The sequence below is a fragment of the Balaenoptera physalus genome (assembly GCF_965194825.1).
Source record: "Balaenoptera physalus genome assembly, chromosome: 1".
Taxonomy (NCBI): Eukaryota; Metazoa; Chordata; class Mammalia; order Artiodactyla; family Balaenopteridae; genus Balaenoptera; species Balaenoptera physalus.
This window is the reverse complement of record NC_138882.1, coordinates 52,168,254-52,182,749: the sequence shown is the minus strand read 5'-3', so window position 1 is coordinate 52,182,749 and position 14,496 is coordinate 52,168,254. Positions and strand designations below refer to the sequence as shown.

Sequence of the window (14,496 nt, the reverse complement as noted above, 5' to 3'; positions counted from 1 at the left end):
GAATTTCCCCCAAATTCCAGATACCAAATCACAGATCCAGGAAGCTCAGAGAACACCAACCAGGGTAAATGTCTAAAAAAAAAAACTACACCTAGGCATACATAGCATTTTCAAGTTACAGAAAATTAAAGGTAAAGAAAAAATCCTGAAAGAAACCAGAGAAGAAAAATGCCTTACATATACAGGATCAAAGATAAGAATTAAGCCAACTTCTCCACAGAAACCATGCAAGCAAGAGAAAAGTGGAGTGAAATATTAAAAGTTTTGAGAGAGGGCTTCCCTGGTGGTGCAGTGGTTGAGAGTCTGCCTGCCAATGCAGGGGACACGGGTTCGAGCTCTGGGCTGGGAGGATCCCACATGCCGCAGAGCGGCTGGGCCCGTGAGCCACGGCTGCTGAGCCTGCGCGTCTGGAGCCCGTGCTCCGCAACGAGAGAGGCCGCGACACTGAGAGGCCCGCGCACCGCGGTGAAGAGTGGCCCCCACTTGCCACAACTAGAGAAAGCCCTCGCACAGAAACGAAGACCCAACACAGCTAAAAATAAATAAATAAATAGAAAATTAAAAAAAAAAAAAAGTTTTGAGAGAAAAAACTACCAACCTAGAATTCTGCACTTTGTAAAATTATCCTTCAGAAGTAAAAGAAACAGACTTTCTCAGACAAACAAAAATTGAGGGAATTTGTTGCCAGCAGACCTGCTTTAAAAAGTTAAAAGTTAAAAAAAAAGTTAAAAGTTAAAAAGAAGTTAAAAGTTCTTAGTTAAAAAGTTAAAAGTTCTTCTCTTTAAAGAAAAGAAAATTGACATAGGTCAGAAACTTAGCTCTACATAAAGAAAGGAAGAGCATCAAAGTAAGAATAGTGAAGGTAAAATAAAAATTTTCATTTTCTTAAATGATCTAACAGTTTGTTCAAAATAATAATAGCAACAATGCATTTGATTATGTATGCTTATGTATCATATATATATCTTATGTATATATACACACACACATGTGTATGTGTATATATATGCTTATGTATGCTTATATAATGCATGAAATGAGTGATGGCAGTGATACAGGGACAGGAAGGAATTAGGATTATTTCCTTATTATTAGGCACTCACACTACCCAAGAAATAGTATGGTGTTATTTTAAAGTGAACTTGTATTAGTTGTAAATGTGTATTCTCACTCTAGGGCAACCACTAAAAAAAAAAAGAAAGAAAAGGAAAAAGGAAGTATAACTGATATCCCTGAAATCCTAAGAAAGGAGAGGAAATGGAATCATATAAAATGCTCAATTAAAATCACAAAAGGGAGAAAAAGAGTGGAAAAGAACATGGGCAACAAAGAGAAAACAGTAACAAATAAGGTAGATATTAATCCAACCATATCAATAATCCCTTTGAATGTCAATAGTCTGAATGCACTAATTAAAAGACAGAGATTGTCACAGTAGATAAAAAGACAAGAAATAAATGTATGTTGTCTACAAGAAACCCACTTTAAATAAAAAGACACATGTAGATTAAAAATAAATGGATGGAGAAAAATATACCTTGCTAACACTAATCAAAAGAAGGAAGGAGTGGCTCTATTAATTTTAATCAGAGCAGACTTCAAAGCAAGAAAGAGGTCAGGGATAAAGAAGGATGCAATATAATGATCAAGGGGTCAATATTCCAAGAAGACCTAACAATCCTTAGTGTACATGCATCTAACAGAGCATCAAACTCTGAAAATTGCTTGTTAAGCAGAAATCAGGGAAAAGGTGTTGAGGGGTGTGTGTCTCAGATTCTGGTAGAGTCTGGAATGCCTTCTCTACCGTTCTCTTGACACTCCTGGGTAAACACCAATGTGATTCTTACTCTTTAACCCTCTTTTTGAAGGCTCAATATAGGGTCATTCATATCTACCTATTTAATTCTCTTCAAATAACATGATCTTATTACAACCTACTTTGTCATTACTTTATGTAATTTAATCTTCCAATAAACTTTGAGTTACCTAATCTTGATGTAGCAAACTATGAAATCCTCAGCAATACATGCAAAACCTCCCCTAGGACGGGTTGCATCTGCAGGTGGTTAATCTCAGTTATATTGTGAGAGTTCTAGTAGCGTCTTCCTTCAATGCCTGACACTTTCTGACCATGTCCCCAAATTCTGGAGGTGCTCTCTGTGTTGCTCATACAGAAAATAAATGTGTTTTAGATTCTAAAAATGCTAGAAGATTCTGGAGGGAAAGAGGAACTGACTTTATACTGGCCTGAAACAAACCTGACTGCACAGAGACTGGTCTCACAAGGTTCTTTTATGTCTGATGCAGCTCAAGTGTACAGATAGCTGATCCCCTGGAGTTCACAGTAACAGAGCACCTAATAGCTTGCTTGGATATTGTCCTAATCTGCTTGAGCTGCTATAACAAAATACCATAGATTGGCTGGCTTAAACAGCAGTCATTTACTTCTTACAGTTCTTGAGGCTGAGAAGTCCAACATCAAGGTGCCAGCAGATTCTGTTCCTAGTGAGAGCTCTCTTCCTGGCTTGCAGACAGTGGGCTTCTTGTTGTGCGCTCACATGGTGGAGAGAGAGGTGACCTCTTGTCTCTTCCCCTTCTTAAAAGGGCACTAATCCCATCATGGGGGCCCCACCCTCATGACCTCATCTAAACCTAATTATCTCCCCAAAGCTTCTCCACCAACTACCATCACATTAGTAGTTAGGGTTTCAAACTATGAATTTGGGGAGAACACATACATTCAGTCCACAGCAAATACCACTGGGTTCTTTCGTACCAGATATTTTCTATTAAGTGGGGAAATGGTGGAAATTTTTTGGTACACATACAACTGTTTTGGTACAGAGCCCAGATGAATGGTAGGACAGAGAGGTTTGTTTTCTAACCAGCTTCTTAAATGAGCTTCAGGTAAAGGGTGAAGGAAATTAATATACCTAGATATTGGGCCATCATTTTGCTGAGGATTGTCCAGGGTCTTTTAAGGCCACAATTAGAAGACTAGACCTTTCCATTCCTCATCTGCTCTTCTGGACTCCAAAGCACTGCCTTTCTCCAAAAAGGAAAATTAAAAACACAAATTCTCCAGTGGTTTGACAGTAATTCAGCCCAGCAAATTTTACTTTCCTTAAAAGTCACCAGCTGTCATGTGCTTAGCTTTAAATGGGAATAACTTGCTCTCAAAGAACATTTTTCAGTTGATGTCACTTGGGAGTTTTATTTTCTCCTAATGAAAAATGGATTTGCATTAGTGTGGCTTTGGTGACAGAAAACCCCTGGATGGAGGCCTGACTTGGTGATCTGCCCCTGCCCCGAGGAAAGCTAAATTGCTCTACCAGCCAGCTCAGAGGATTGACACTGCGGTCAGGAGGAGCCTTTGCAGGGGGACAGAGGGGAGAGGTGGCAATAATGTTCTGTCTTCTTTCAGGGAGGGTCTCACAGGGCTTCTCCCCCCCAAAAAAAAATGGATTAAAAAATGCTTTTAGGTGTTGAGGTTGTTTGGAGAGAGGAGTGATTAATTTTAACGTGATTAACAGCTTGAGGGAGGCAGCCCTTCTGATACACGTGTGCCCAGAGCCTATCACAGATGAGACCAGATCCCTGCCAGAGCTCTTCTCAGAAGGGTCCCTGTGGACCCGCCACTCTGTGCAAGTGCCTAGAATCTCTTGTCTGTGGCCATTGGAATAATCTCTTCATAAGTTTCAAGAACAAAACAAAACAAAACAAAAAGAATCTCTGGACTGAAGCTCCTGAAGCCTGAACGTGTCATGTGCAGTCGTGACTCTGTGGACATTCAGGAGCTGCCTGCAGGCGGCCCTGTGACAACCATTGGCTTGGCAGACAAAAGGCAGGAGTGTGACACCGAGGACCCCGGCTTTACCTACTGGCAGTCTCTGATGGGGAGGCCAGCGCAGGCTCTGCTAGTCATTCCGACAAGGTCCCAACCCACTGAAAATGACCTAAGGTAACCAGAGACACGGGGAGGTGGTTAAACTAGTGAAACTAGGAAACAGAGACAGGGAGACACGGACAACTCCAGCACAGAGCAGCCTGCCCACCTGAGGGCCGGAGGCGCCCTTGACCTGCGTCCTCAGAAGGGCTTGGCAGGCTCTCTTGCCTCACCGGCCCCCGACGTGCACACACACGCTGGCACAGACACACACACAAGCATCGCACACCACCTGTGGGCGAGCTTCCTGTGGAAACAGCAGCATCTGAACCTGGGACCATGACAAGGGCCCTCCCAGCTGAGGCAAAGCGCCCCCAACCCCACTGCCCCCCCCAACACAGTGCTCACAGTGAGGGCTCAGGAAGTATCCAAGAATTTCTGAATAATGCTCTTGACAGACACCAAAGCGCTCTCCTCCTCTGAGCGTGGAGCGCCGGGGCTGCCCCCAGGGAAGAGGACCCTGGCAGCTCCCAGCTGTCCGAGCAGCTGCAGCCAGCTCCAGGAACACTAAATTCTGGCTGCACTTCCAGCCAAGCCTGGTTCTTTAGATTCCCTCTCCTCTCGGCTTGTCTTTTCAAGCAGCAGCCAGCCAAGGTATTCGTCATATTTCCAAGCTACCCTGCTGCTTGATTTATGCTCCAACGGGGCAGAAGTGAAGACTCCAGAGTGGGGGGTGAAAGCAGGGTCTGGGTGGGCAGGGGGTTGAGGGGTGCTGGAGGGTCCTGTCACCCCAGGGGTCACTGAGAGGGTCCCCGGTTTTAGGATCGACTCTGTTCAGTTAGTGCTGAGGAACGCACAGGCTCCACAGACATCAGGGGAACAGAGATGATTCTCTCTCTCCCTCTCCCTCTCTCTCCCTCTCCCTCTCTCTCTCTCTCTCTCTCTCCCTCTCCCTCTCTCTCTCTCTCTCTCTCTCTCTCTCTCTCTCTCTCATTGTGAGATACGGCCATAAAAGGAGTAAAGCTTCATTTGCCCTCTCGCTGGGCTTCACCTAAAAGGGCTTTCAGAAAAATTTCTAGCCTTCTCCTGCGGGACGTTGGGTGTGATCTCGTTGGCCAAAGAGAAAACGAGTAACAGATGACGCCCATGCGGATGAAGAGGCCAAAACCAAAATGTTAATCACCTCAAAATATGCACTGCTCCCTCCAAAGCCTCTCTTGGCTCTCCTCAGAGGATCTTTGGAGACTTTCTCCCCTGGGGTAGGGAGTTTGCTGCTGATACTCGGCAATACATTGGAGGGTCCAAGTTGCAAGAAGATAGAGCATTGTCATTCAGGATAATTAATGTATTGTCTTTTGTGGTGACTTTAAATAGCTGGAATACTGACTGCCCCTCTTGGTTAAACTAATCCCTCTAGGACGCTCCCGTAAAAGCTCAAATGCTGTCATCCAAGATGAATAAAAATGCCTCTTTTTATTCCACTGCATATGAAAACATGAGATCATTGGAATATATTTAGAGTGAGATTTGGCAGCCTATACGTGTTTACAATTCTTGGACTCGAAGCTCTAATGTGAATCGGCGACACTCTTCCCTCTTCACCTTCTTTTCTTGCTCTAAGAGGGTGAAGACCTGTTCCAAGAGTTTAGAATCCCTTTTCTTGTTAGTTTCTGAAGTTAACCTTGCTCTGTGATTAACAACGTCCTCAGTACCACCGACCAGCTTTAGAGGCCGCATCTTGATGTGTTAACGTATTAATCCGACCATTGAAGTGGCTCCCCACCAGTGCGAAGCATCCACTGGGTTTGAGCAGAGCATCTAAAAATACAGACTTCTCAGTTCTTTGAATCATGACTTGGTCTGATTGCATGAGGGAGAAGTCTATAATGCCTTATGGTCACTGACTCTTGTTATTACATAGATTTTGGGTTTCTTTCTGGAGCCTTCAGGAGCAGCATGGAATCAACAGGAGGCTGCCTGTGCTCTGCTGTCCTGTACAATCTCATCTTTAAGGGCACTGGTTCTCAACAGTGGCTGCTCGTTAGAATCATCGGGAAGCCTTAAAAAACACTGATCCTTTGTCCCCAGCCCACAGCGATTCTGATTGTATTGATCTGGGGTACAGCCGAGCATCGAAAGTTTTAAAAACAGTATTACACTCTATTCCAAATTTGTTTTTAAAAATCATATATCACAGAAAAAAGATTTGGAAGAACATTCGCCAATATGTTGACTATCTCTGAGTAACAGAATTGAGAGAAAATTTTATTCACCTATATACTTTTCTGCATGACCTGAATTTTGTTTGCATCAAAGCAAATTGCCATGAAACAAATTATTGGTATAAAGGAGGGAAAAGCTATTTCTCACTTAAGAGGAAAGAAGCTCAAGATACTCAAAACAGAACTCTTCATCTTCTGCCATAACCTGATGTCCTCCTGCATCCCTGATTCTGAAAATGGCACTGCCCTCACCCAGTGTCATCCCAGCCTCCTTCCTTCCCTAAGTCTCTGCATTCAGCATCCTTAATACTTCTTAACTTTCTCTGCCTCTGACCACACAGGCCCCCTTCCTCTGCTACCTTAATGTGGAGCCCTCATTATCCTGCTTCCGTGTTGACGGGGCTGGCTCCTCACCGGGCTCTCTGTCCTGGAGGCTGCTGTGTGGCCGTCCTCCAGGGCACACTGCAGCCACATTTATCCTACACCCCACACCTGCCCCTGGTACTCACCTCTTATTTCCAGAGCACGCCGCAGCTCCTTGCATGGCTTACCAGGCCCTCCATGACCCGACCTGCCCACTCTCATAGCCCCTCACCCTGCACCCTTCCCCCCCGACCGTGTACAATATTTGGAGGTCCCCAAATATCGCCTTTGCTTATGCTTCTCCTGTGCTTGGAAGGCCCTTCTCTCCCATCCTCACCATTTTCCCCTAGTAAACTCCTGCCACTCAAGATTCCTCCTTCTCCAAGGAGTCTTCACATTACCAGATCCTCAACACCCGGTCTCTTTCACACTCACATATACCTGTGTCTTTGTCTAGCGCTGGCTATCTGTCTGTCTGTCTCCCACACTGCTCTATGACTTCCTTGAGGATTAGGACCTCTCACCTTTGTGCCCCAGCACCCCTCACATTACCTGACATTCCCCAGGCATTCAATGATAAGGTAAGGAATGAATGGATAATATCAATCCCTTACATTTATACAGCTCTTTGATTTTTTTCAAAGTACTTTTACATATGTTTGGGGTTGGATGTTGTGCCCCCAAATTGTCTTCAAATGTACCAACTTGTCCTCCAGGTAAGTTTGGGAGAGAGGAGCGGTGTATTCTTCCTCCTTTGCTGGTAAGGCAAAGGAAAGTGAGGTGCGTGATTAAGGCGGGGAAGGGGGCGGGGGAGGGCTGCCCAAGGCCATGCAGCTGGCGCGTGGAGGACCCAGGAGACAGACTCTCTGCCCTCGCCACCTCATTTCCTCAGCACGCTGGCTCCACTGATCTCGAGTCCGCCCTGGGCGGTTGCCCACAAAGAAATGGAGATTGTCAGTCATTAAAAACCCTGCCTCCTTCATTTTCCAGTCATGCTTTCAGAAAGGAAGGGCGGGGAAACCAGGAGATATGAAGTGGAACCTGTAGCTCTGTTGAGTTTAAGATGAGGTACTCAAGGGTCTGCAGTCTTCCACAATCAACGTTTTCTGGAGAGAAAGCAGATTCAGTATGTGCGGATTTCACCTCTCTGGAGGAAATACACATTCACTAATCCCTTCCACTTTAACCAGACCTGGACTGCCAGGGGATCCTTTCCACAGTGTCATCAGTGGGAGAAAGAGCAGAGCCACCTGTCTTCTGACTCAGTGGCCCACAGACCACATCCTTAGCCTATACACAGTGACCAAAACCGTGGCTCATGGCTTTGCCCATCAAGCCAGATTTGGGAGGATAACATTAGGAGGGCCTTGTCTCTGGCACACGTGGAGTCATCCGCACTTGATCCTTGCATTAAGTCTGATGCAGAGAGGGCTCCTGGCCCCTCTCCGCTCAAGCAGGTGTTGGAGGAGGTCATCGGGAGGATGTGGTAATCAAAGGCTCCTCACCCCCTCCCCTGGTCCTCGGAATGTACGTTCCACTTGCCTTCCCTGCACTAGGAGCTGCCCAAGGACACAGCCTCGAAATAGTAAGCTGTTGTTGAGACCATCTGGACAGTATATGTGATTGAACCCAGTTAAGCCCTCTATGTAAACTTTTAAGATTCTGGCAGAGGGTACACAGAGATCCACTTATCTTGCAGCTGCCAAGACAAGCCTTATCTGTCAGTCCCCTTGCTTATTACACCTGCCACCTACCAATTTAATGTGCCATAGTCTGCCTCTTTCTTCAGTCTCTCCCTGCCCTCCGTGTACAGGGGGCACATTTCCAATGACAACCAGGGAAGCTCCCAAGGTTTTGAATGAACAGCAGGGCCAAAGGTGCATCTTCACCATCACCTTCCCAGGAGAGTGCAGAAGTGGAGGTAAGGCGGTTGTGAGGGTCAGGGGTGGGAGGGTGGCGGGCAGGGAGGAGTGCTACCCCTACCTCAGATTCTCTTACAAGCTATAGCATGGAGCCCTGGGACAGACGCCGTCCCTACCAGGAGAAGGAAGTCACATAGCTGAGCTCCACAAACTCTTAACAGGCACCTACAGTGTGCCAGCTATTATGCCAGGAGCCAGGCAGATAGGGATACATTAGACATGGCTCCTCACCAGAAAAAAGGCATGTACACACACAGGCAAATAACCATGATACCTGGAAAATGGTGACAAGAGATGCAAACAAGATGCTGTGGGCGGTTAGGAAAGATGATTTCCAGATGGGAATTCAGCAAAGACTTCCTGGAGGAGGTGGCATTATTTAAGCTGAACTTTGAAGTGAAGGTAAAATTTGGACAAGAAACATGGTTGGAGATGGGGGGAGATGGAGTAGTAAAGACAGTGAAGGCTTTTCAAGTTGCAATGTCTACTGTTGGATTAAATCACATGAAACTGCTGATATTTTACTGTTTTACCAATAACATTGATTTCAGATGGTTCAACATAATACTTTCCAGGTAAGTGGGGACAGGAAAACACAGGTTGTAGAGAGTAAACAAGACAGAAGAAGTTCAGCAGTAGCTGGTAAACTTTACATTAAGTTTCACCTTTCAATAACGTGTTGATAGAAATATTCTAGGAATGGCATTTTCCTAATTTCTCCAAAGGAGACTGATATTGCAAGGTTTGTCTACTGTCCAAAGAGCTGAACTTCAGAATCAGACAGAACTGACAAATCACTGGAAGGCAGTGTTGCACCCCCAAGTCTGAAAGAGTTGAGTTCAAATCCTGGCTCTACAACTTGTGAGCTATGCGACCAGCTTCATAACTTTCTGAATCACACTTTTCTCACCTAGAAAATGGTCATAATAGTAGTACCTCTCTTCCTCATAAGACTGTGGAGACGATTACATGAGATGGTGCCTGCATTGCTTAGCACAATCGCTGGCCCTCAGGAAGTGCCCAGCAGCTGTTTGCAGGGCTGTAATCTATGTCAAGAGGCACCGAGGATGACACCGTGTCCAAAAATCATAATGGGAATTCCATCCTCCGGGTCATGGCTTGTTTCAGTGGAGAAGGCAAGACTGTGACCTATTTTAGCACCTACTTCAGTCACAAGAGAAGGGGGAAAGGAGACACAAGGAAACATAGGATACTTGAGCATCTCAGGCCAGAATGACAAGAATAACAAAAGCTCGACATGATCCTCTAAAACCATTCAGTTGCTTTCAGCCCTCAAAGCAAACCTGCTAAGGAATTTCACATTCCCAGGTCTCCCCTGGCAGGCACACCTGGCGCAGAGATGGCTTTTTTTGAGCAAAAAGGGTTTCTGCAAGCTACCAAGTCAACCACCATGGAGCGGTTCCCGGGAAAGCAGCGGTGACATCAGAACAGCAGGCTTACTTGGGCACCAGAGGAGCGGGAAAAACAGACACTCGGCTTTCCAGGAAAAGAAGTCTTGGCCACTCAGGAAAATCTAAAACCAGAGAGGTAAGGCAGTGAAGAGCACATTCTGACCAGAAAGCACAGTGTTGAGGCAGGCACCTGGGCAGGACTTCTGGCCAACCAGGATTTGGGGTGACTTTCCCGTCTTGGTTCCCAGCCTTCCACTTCATTCTAAGCCATCTCCTGCTGGGCATGGGGACAGTGTCCTATCACCACCAGGAAGATTGGCTTGTGTATTTTATAACCCTTGTCAATAAGAATTTTTAAATGAACTTCAGGATTCTAAAGCAAATAGTGTTTATGATGGGGTACTGCTTCGAGACTAAGAAACAGTGTCAGGGAACCTACTCTCCCAGCCCCACCTGGCCCTCTCACCTGTCCTTCCCCTGTATCACTGCTGTTTTCAGTGACCCGCATCTCCCCCCAGGGTCCTCCAGGGGGCCAGCAGCTCGGTTTCCTGTTCCAGGCAGGTTCCTGAGGCCAGCTCAGCTGGCATCTTCCCATTCTTCTGTTCGTCTTCTACCACCCTTTCCCCCAAAACGGAATTGATGGAGCTGGGGGCAGGAGTGAGTTGTGAACACCCTGAGCCAGTATCATCTTTGGGGACTAGAGACCCCTGTAAAAGCCCTGAGAGCAGCACTTCTCTCTGCAGCCCTGAACAGTTTCCCCACGGTTTAAATTTTTCATTCAAGTCACCATTTCCAGTCCTGCTGACAAGTCTGCGGGGTCGGAAAGTGGCTCTGGCTGGGAGCAACAGCACGCTGGCAGCAGGCAGCCAGGCCTGGCCCGTGTGTCGACAGCTGGGAGCCATCCCAGAGGCCTGGGGACCAGTTCACGCTGCGAGATTGGTTCCTCCACCCTGACGGAGGGGGACCGCGAGCCAGCGCTCCTGCCATGCGGAGGGAAACTCCAGGCCTCCGCGCTCAGGAGGGCATCTGCTCTGTCATTCCCTGCGGCATCAGCAGGCCCAACTCTAGCCGCCCTTCACCTCACCCCATCCAGGGAACTCCGGAGAATTTCCTCTCTAATTTCAAAGACAGCGTCCCCTTCCACTCGGTCCCTCCGTGACTGTCCTTAAAGACTAAACGTGCTCTGGGAGATCATTCTGCAGAAGATCAGAGAGGACCCAGCCCCATGCCAGGCTCTCCTGACTCAGAAATGAGTGAATCCACAGGCCCATCTCAAAGGGCATGTCGGGGAGGACCCCCCAGGATCAAGACACTTTTCCTCAAGCATTCAAGGCACTGTGTATGCAGGCAGCAGCCCCGAGTGGAGTCTTTCCCCAGGAGGTGACATTGGAGTTGAATCTTGTAAAATGAAAAGGAGCCAGGGAAAGGGGGCAGCATTTGCAGAAAGCCAGGAGACAGGAATTGTGAGCCCTTAGGCCCTCCTGGTGTGTGAGCTGGGTCCGGAGAGAGGCCCAGAGCCAGACCGGAAATGGCCTCATGGGTAAATGTATAACAAGCAGCTGTGGGCAGAGTTGAGCAAGTTGCTGATGTGTAATGTTTGTGCAAGTTTCCGTGGTATAAATACCTCCCTCCTTGGCAGATTTCGATCTACCAATAGTTTGACAACCAACTCGCGAAAATTCCTGGAATTTCAACAATCAGTTTGCAAGCTGGTAAAGGACTAGTGCATCACACGTCACATATAAACCCTACCCTCCCTCCCCCATTCCCTGCCACAGAATCCCTACAAAGTCCTTGGGTAGAGGGGCCCCAGATTAATTAAGTAACTCAGTCCCCCTCACCTCTCCCTGCCCATAGCTCTTCCTTCTCTCTACCCCATGGACACAGGCGTGGAGCTCAGTCACTTTTCCTGGAGTTCCCCAAAAAAAAGCTCACTCACACAGCATAGCCAATTTGTGGAAATGGAGAAGGTCCACATCACAGTGATGCTAATTACATCAAACTTAATATTAAACTGCCCATTCTTAAATTTACTTAGCCATTTCCACAATCCCGGGCTTTGGTCTCCTGCCATATTTCTTTGTCCCCCTCTCTCCAACCTTGACTGAATCCCTCTGCCCTTGACACCTGCCCCCGCAAATCCTTCTATCTATCACAGAGAGCAATTTAGCCCTTTTTTGCTACCCCTCACCCAGGCCTGCAATGTTCAGTGCATGTTCAGGCCACTGATGGCTATTTCAAGTCTCAAGGGCCTCTGGGCATGGAGAGGAATACTGACTACTCTTTACACCTGGTTTAATGTCCACTGATTAATCTTATGAAAGTATAACAATCATCATTCCTTAAACTATCAGCATTCCTTTAAATATTCACACACTACTAACACAGCTAATAAATAAAAAATTTATTGTAAGCAACGAGATACCACTACACATCTATCAGAATAGCCAAAATCCAGAGCAATGACAGCACCGAATGCTTGGAGGTTGTGAAGCAACAGGAACTCTTATTCATTGCTGGTGGGTATGTAAAGTGGTACAGCCACTCTGGAAGACAGTTCGGCAGTTTCTTCCAAAACTAAACATACTCTTACCACATGATCCAGCAACTGTACTCCTTGGTATTTACCCAAAGGAACTGAAACTTATGTCCAAACAAAACCTGTGCACAGGGCTTCCCTGGTGGTGCAGTGGTTGAGAATCTGCCTGCCAATGCAGGGGACACGGGTTCGAGCCCTGGTCTGGGAAGATCCCACATGCCACGGAGCAACTAGGCCCATGAGCCACAACTACTGAGCCTGCGCGTCTGGAGCCTGTGCTCCGCAACAAGAGAGGCCGCGACAGTGAGAGGCCCGCACACCGCGATGAAGAGTGGCCCCCGCTTGCCGCAACTAGAGAAAGCCTTCGCACAGAAACGAAGACCCAACACAGCCAAAAATAAATAATAAAAATAAATAATAATAAATAAAAAAATTTTTTTTTAATGTGAAGCTGGCTAATGACAAAACTTTACAGGATGGTTCTAGTCATGTCATAATGATAAAGTCGTGTGATAGTGGTGAAAAAAAAAAAAACCTGTGCACAACTATTTATAGCAGCTTTATTCACAATTGCCAAAACTTGGAAGCAACCAGGATGTCCTTCAGTAGGTGAATGGATAAATAAACTGTGGTACATCCAGACGATGGAATATTATTCAGCACTAAAAGAAAAAAATGAGCTACCAAGCCACGAAAAGACATGAAGGAAGCTTAAATGCATGTTACTAAGTGAAAGAAGCCAAACTGTAAAGTCTACATACCGTATGATTCCAACTACATGATGTTCTGGAAAGGGCAAAATTATGAAGACAGTGAAAGGCTCAGTGGTTGCCAAGGGTTAGCAGGGAGGGAGGAATGAATAGGCAGAGCACAGAGGCTTTTTAGGGCAGTGAAACTACTCTGTGTGACACTATAATGGTGGATACAGAGCATTATACATTTGTCCACACCCATAGAGTGCCCACCACCAAGAGTGACCCCTAGCGTAAACGATGGGCTCTGGGTGATGATGATGTGTCAGTGCAGGTTCACTGATTATAGTACCTGCCATCTGGTGAGGGATGTTGACAGGGTGGGAGGCTGCATCTGGTTGGGGGACGGGGTAAATGGGAATTCTCTACTTCCCACTATTTTGCTATGAACCTGAAACTGTTCTAAAAATACTTTTTCCAAAAATTCATTAATTTAGCCCATCGAATTTTCACAAGCATTTAACATTGATTGCAAACTTAAAGAAATACCTCCAAACATTTAATTTATATTCACAAATTTAATATAGCAGATCCCCTTAAAAACTCTACATGCATTAAATATACAAAATATTACAATTCCAAAGCTGGTCAATACCCTTACAGCAAAACCTATTCTAAAAGTGCTAATATTGTGGGTTTCACTTTGTTTCTTATCCTGAATTCCACACCTTTCTGGGGTGCCAGTTTTGATAACTTGCTAGGATTTCAGTGATTTTTTACCAAGTACTATTTTTACCTTCCTAGGGATTTTAACAATCTTACCAGACCAAAAGGAAAAAGAAAAATACCAACTTTGACTGCTGGAGTTGCAAAATCTGGGTGGTCAAACAATTCATTCTGGGTCAGGACGTGAGCCTGGGTTGCAAAGGAAAAGAAATCAAGTGGAGGGGGGGGATCCTTTTCATAATTATTCTTTGTTTCTTCAATAAGACTTTTTAAGTCCACACCTTTGGGGAAGGTTTCCAGTTTGACAGCATTGAATTTTCCCCCTGAAATGAGATGAATTCTCATCTTGCTTGGCCAGCATTGGCCTAACCCATTGTCCTGTCATCATGATGTATTGACCTGATTTGTTAGCATTATTAAAAATGTGCATCTCCTTGCTGGTGTTGTATTATAATTTATAGAGACCATCTCAAAGTTTCATACCGTAAGGGAGGAGGCACCAAGTCCGTAGTTTCTGCTCCTCTCTAGGACCCCATGGAACACAGAGGGACCCACCTTTACTCAGTTGTCCTGTGTGACCCCAGGGCTGAGAAGCCCCATCCTGGGACAGTGCCTACTTTTTCCTAAACAAGTTGGCTGACTCAGTGTTCCCTGCATTTATTCTTTCCTGCTTTCACAGATAGAAACAAAAACATATCTCTCCTTGGTAAACAGATATATAATTAATAGAAGAA

At 45.9% G+C, this 14,496-nt stretch overlaps 1 protein-coding gene across 4 annotated transcripts in view; it reads left to right on the top strand.

Annotated features, from left to right (window-relative positions):
* RALGPS2 (Ral GEF with PH domain and SH3 binding motif 2) overlaps positions 1-14,198 on the top strand; it is a 193,449-nt gene extending 179,251 nt beyond the window's left edge. The window contains exons 20-22 of one of the 4 annotated variants that reach the window (XR_014264758.1): positions 8,261-8,392; positions 9,737-9,941; positions 10,589-14,198. The gene's annotated coding sequence lies outside the window, so the exon portion shown is untranslated. Of the gene's footprint in view, positions 1-8,260; positions 8,393-9,722; positions 9,942-10,588 lie in introns of all 4 variants that reach the window. The other 3 variants (XR_014264759.1, XR_014264760.1, XR_014264757.1) reach the window with 3 other exon arrangements.
* The last annotated feature ends 298 nt before the right edge of the window (positions 14,199-14,496 follow it).